At 32.6% G+C, this 5797-nt stretch overlaps 1 long non-coding RNA gene across 1 annotated transcript; it reads right to left on the reverse strand.

Moving 5' to 3' along the window:
• Positions 1-1513: 1513 nt before the first annotated feature.
• LOC106692251 (uncharacterized) lies at positions 1514-3060 on the reverse strand. Its single transcript, XR_001344938.2, has 2 exons — positions 2764-3060; positions 1514-2078 (listed from the first exon to the last, which is right to left on the reverse strand). It is a non-coding gene; the product is annotated as an uncharacterized lncRNA (long non-coding RNA).
• Between the last annotated feature and the right edge of the window lie 2737 nt (positions 3061-5797).

Consider the following 5797-nt stretch of genomic DNA (forward strand, 5'->3'; position numbering starts at 1 on the left):
CTGTACGTCAAATGGTTTTTGAGATATAAATTTTTCAAAATAAACTCACTAACTACTGATCTTTTAGTAGGTCCTATACAACATTTTTATGAAATGTTGCTTTTTAAAAAGCTATATCTCGAGAACTATTGATCGTAAATTGCTCTATTAGGGCTTATATTTTAGCAAATTTACTCTTTTTTAAATGACGTTCTCTTAGATTTTCTTGTGTTGTTCCTACTTTTCAAGATATAGAGCTCCGAATGAAAAATTAGTTTTTTTATCGCTTTGAAACAGCCGCCATTTTTTATTCTCCCCTACCTGACTTGGCGGACTCATCAATTTTGACTATTAATTATACATAGTTTTCATTAAAGTAATAAAAAATTGGGGTGAGATAACTGCCTTTTTTCTCCTCTTGGGCTCTTGTACTATACGGAGAGAGTTGTATAACAACAATCTTCATCCCAACTATTTCATGGTTGATACTTCCATGGTTGTTATGACGATAGTTATACCTTTTTGTATAGGGTCATAACAACTATGGAAACAAGAAAACAGAGTAATAATAGTTTATTTTTCTAACCAATAAATAGAAATACGTTAAGAGGAAGTATTGCCATTCTCGCATTTAAGTAATCCGATCTTTACCATTCTTTTTGTAACTTATTTGCAAGCTAGGACCTGGCCTACCCCTACCATCACGCCGGAGTCCAGTCCAGGACACGCTGGCCAGCCTCTGAGAGGAAAAGACGTCTTTTTAGACACGGGGCGAAGATTACATGGTTTTCACCATTTCGCCCACAGAACACCTAGACGAGGGAAGCGACTAGGATACGTCACCGCGGCGGCGAAGACGTCACCAAATAAGCCAATACAGTCTATGAAACCCCAATGTTCTTTTTATGTTATTACAGATAAATGATAAAACCTAGCACACTAATATAATTGCCCCTCCAGGGATTAATACTTTTATAAATGGAAGGAAATATATGCATGTTAATTAGCGGAAAGTCTCACAATCTCCAGCCCCCCTTTTCCACACATTAATTATAATCGTAAAATTACACTCCGGACATCTGCAGTATAGCACGAGCAGGTCCCGATGTAAACAGCCATTGTTAATAATAAATAAGATGAATTTGAACTCAAAATAATGTGATAAGTGAAAGTTGTGTGATGTGTACACTCCACAAGATATTTTTGATTAATTATTTTGGTGCTAATTGTAGAAACTAATTCGGTTGCCATTGTAACATTTTGTTTAAAAAAATACAGAAAAGATTGATTTGTGAAATTCAGCATGTATAGTATTCAACATATTCTGCATGTATAAACAATATAGCTATTGTTTTATAATCTATGTGGATCCTTAAATATTAATTATCTACTACCGTCCCTCTTCATTATTAATCATAAACTGTGTTAACAAAATCTATTGAAGCCTTTTGTAACAACTGTTTATCAAGTTAATTTGTATAAGTTATACCATGATTTCAGTTATTATAGCAAATGAGAAAATAAATAACTCAAAGAGTGATATAAAACTATAATACATTGCGATATTATTCTGGAATGCATTTTGGATCCAAAACCAGCTAATTCAGAGGATAATAGTAATGATCACTACCACGGTGGTATGTGACTGCGACCGTATTCGCTCCTGAACTATCGAAAATCAAGTAAGTCGGATAAGGGATGTCTTGTTCATTATCGACTTGAGGGGATGATATGATACTCAGGATATTCTGGGAGATAGATCTTGACGAAGGTGAGCTGATTTCGATCTCGAAGGCATCATCGTCGCAAATATCATCAGAAAAGTCCAGATCCCAGTCACAGAACATCTGCGGATGTAATTCATAGTTCTCAGTGACATACGGAATGCGGTTGTAGGGTGGAACGAAATAAGAATGATTATTGGACTCATATTTTTGAGCAACTGGAGGAAGAAACTGAGGTTGAATAAATTCCACTTCCCAATACTGTTCCGAAGCTATGGTGGAGTACCTCGAGTCACTCACTGCTCTCGAGTTATTATGGAGCATTTTTTCTTATAAAACAATCTTCTCCTTTTACATATTGACATTTATTTTTCGCTGAAACATAGAAAACTTTCAATAATTTATAATATAGAGTCGACATACATGATTGAGTTATTTGTAACAAATAAAACCCACAGGTCAAAAAATATAAAAATTAAGCTCTATCATTTACCGAGCATAATGACAACCGATTCTGTCAGAAATACCACAGGGTATAAGCCTATGAAAATGTGACAATTCGACAAAAATAGCACAAGTAAAATATTTTTAGTATGAATTCCACTTCTCAGTGGTGTTCCAAGCAGCTACTTCCCGAAAAGAAGGTACCAATGTGGCGACGTTAATGCTGCACTATTTTATAAACAGCGTCTCCCTGTTTGTGGATGATTTTAAATCATTACTTCAAACTAACAGTAACATCGGAAAGGTAAATAACAATAATAGTATATCATTGGATTAAGGTTTTTTTTGTTTCATTTTGTGAAAACATCAATGATTTTATTCTCTTCCCATACTTGATGAATCATTTAATGATAATATAAGTGAATAGTATATATAACAATATATAAAGAGAATTGATGAATAACGATTTAGAAGACGCGAACAAAGCCTATTTTTTCCCTTTATTTCGTCCAGACTATAATAGAATAATACGCCCATCATTTGTACGATTATGAAAACTATATATGAAACTTTATTATATAGCACTAACTTAATGAAAAGAAACAGTATGACTTACCCAAGTATTGCCTCTCCCATCTTAAATTGATTATTCAAAAATCATTGATCACAACCGCTCCAGAATATAAACATTTAATTGACTCCCTCCCTAACTTTTATACATAATACGATTGTAATCCATTGATGAAATATTTCACGAAGAAAGACATTCATCATTTTATTATTATTTAATATACATATTATCTCGAATGTTCTGGGAGGTTTATAGATGAATGAGGTGTCCTCACAAATCAGATAACATGATGTATTGAACCGTAACAACAATTTAGATGACAGTTCATATGTTATATTTCATGTTTACGATATTTTTAAAGTGGACACATGATTAATGCAATAATTTTTTGTCTCCTGCTTTGAATTAGTTTTATTCAGTTTTTAGTAGTTTCGAAAAGATTGTCTATCGTTGTTTAATAGAGCAATATTGTCTTTAATTTTCTTTTGAATAATAATGTTTATAAAAACTCATAGGAAGAGTAAGAGTCGCGTTCTATAAATAGTACTGTACGTATTTCACAAAAATTCAAGCTTAAAAGCACTATTTTATGGTAATCTAATGAGAAACAATACTTAACCATATCCAGTAGAATGTAACTTTCAAAGGCAGATTTTATAGTCTTATTCTTTTTTTTTCCTCATTTTTTTTCGGAATATGATCCATTTTTAATATATAATTTATCAATTAGTAAGTTATATTTAATTAGTTCATGTGATAAAATCATTTTTAACCTTCAAAACGAAACTTTTTTTCATTCTTTTTAACTAATTTTAACATCAATCTCTATATCGACAAAGAGTTAGAAGAAAACCAACCATCGTTCTTTCTACAAGCTAGAGTTCCGTGAAATTTTAAGCTCTTGAAATTTTTATAAGACGTAACATTACAGGACATGTATAATGCTATTAATATTAATTAAATGACGCGACAGAAGCTTATGAATTTGGGGGAGATATTACTATAGACAGACACATACACAAAGCGGGCTAGAGAGGAGTCTGTGTGGGTTGAGTGGAGCTTTGTATGTGTAGGGAACTAGGGCTAAAGATAAGAAAGGGCTGCTGGAGGTGAGTTCTTGAATCATCACAATGGCACCTATTCAATGGTTAATCTCGTCGCCGATCCTGGCTTCATTGTCCCGCTATATAGAAAAGCTTTTGGAACGCCTGGCATCATCAATAGCGCAATGTTACAATACAATCGCGATAATGTAGCGGGGGGGCTCGGGGCCCCATTCCTCCTCCCTCACTGCCGTATAACCCCTTTATAACACCCCCACAGCATCCCTGTCCCATCAGGTGAGCTTTTAGGGCCTACCTCACGCCAGCCATTGTCTTTATACTAATGAACCTGCGGCATCGTGCTTTTCTGTTTTCTCTACTGCACACATTTACAAAACTGAGCTAAATTAAACATCTTGTAGAGAATAAATTATATTTAGAGTGCTTTAAAATTTAAACTAAACAAACAGTAGGGTGAATAACATGTCATGAAATAGTCTAAGGTTAAATTGAATAAGAAAATCCTTCGTAAAATCCTCAATGCTCCTTATTTTGTTACTAATAAAACCATTCATAAAGAAAGGCCTAAATGTTCCTTATGTAACCCGAACCCGATATTATTCCTTCCATTATAAACTCCCTAACCACCCAAACCCACTAGTTTCTAACCTTGCTTCCTCTTCCATTCCTGGCAATCCTCTGAGGCGCCTGAAAAGAAGATGGCCTCGTGGCCTTATATTGTAAACTGTTTTTAGAGTTCTATTACTGGGTAGTTTCTCTACATGCTGTATCATATCATTATGATCAAATTTACTTGTTGTATTTTTTATACAGCTGTAAATATCAATAAATAAATAAAAAAAATTGAATAAGACACAATTCATACATATATATTTACGTATATACCCAAAAACACTTGAGTCAAAAGCAGTGCTGTGGTTTGATTTAACTTTGTACGTGGGATTAACTTCGCCGATTAACTAGTCTAATTTGCGAGATCTGGTGAGGTATATGCATCACACAACCTTCAGTTACCAAGGGATTAAACTGTTTTAATGAGGATAAGGTCTATCTGAATTTAATTTTAATTAACTGGGCTTAATGTTACATTAATTTACTGAGTTCAATAAAATCTCGTTAAAGTCGTTTTCGAGAAAATTCTAAAAACTAAATCTATTAAATAAAATCGCGATTTCTATCTTACAACTTTTAATTTTTGAGTTCGACAGTTAACAATATACTGATACACAAGTCATTTTGCGAAACTTGTTTAAATACAGGAAACTTAAGAAGGTGTCTTTTTATAATTTCTACAATCACACCATCATTATAGTTTACGGAATATTAATAATACTTTTTTTTTTAATAATAATAAATATATAATGATATGGCTGAAAAGTTTGTTTACTTAATGAAGCCAATTTCAAGAACAACCAGCCCTGTTTGAAAAATTATTTTTAGCGGTAGTTCAATTAGGGAAAAAAATTAATATTCATTATTTACATTTTAAGAAATCTAATTATGTATTTTTATAGTAAGAGAAAAAAAAAATGTTTTGTTAAACATTCTCTCCCTTTCTCAAACAAATAGCCAAAACTTTAAGACGGCCCCGCCAATCTCCTCAAAACGTAAGTAGGGCGGAAATGAAAGATGTGTGATGGTCCGCGAGATTTTTAGAAAATCTAATATTTTATTAAATATTTTTTTTTTCAATTTCTTGAGACTGGTATTTATTTATTATATAAATCAAATGGCATCCTTGTTTAGTCTCAACACTCTTTATTATATCAATAGTCCAACGTTTCTGCCATCCTCAAAGACAATACAAACATTTAACAGCTTAGTATACATTCATTTGTAACAATTATAACAATAATATTATTACCAATAATATAACATATCTTCAAACATAAATTCTCACCTCACATAAAAAATTTAAAAGTGTTTTGCAGGCTATTCTGCCCAGGTCATTAATTATAAGTCAAAATCAATAAGCTGTTAAATGTTTATATTGTCCTTGAGGATGGCCGATTTGG

Source organism: Halyomorpha halys, unplaced genomic scaffold (assembly GCF_000696795.3).
Source record: "Halyomorpha halys isolate HHAL.00 unplaced genomic scaffold, Hhal_1.1 Scaffold5.1, whole genome shotgun sequence".
Lineage (NCBI taxonomy): Eukaryota > Metazoa > Arthropoda > Insecta > Hemiptera > Pentatomidae > Halyomorpha > Halyomorpha halys.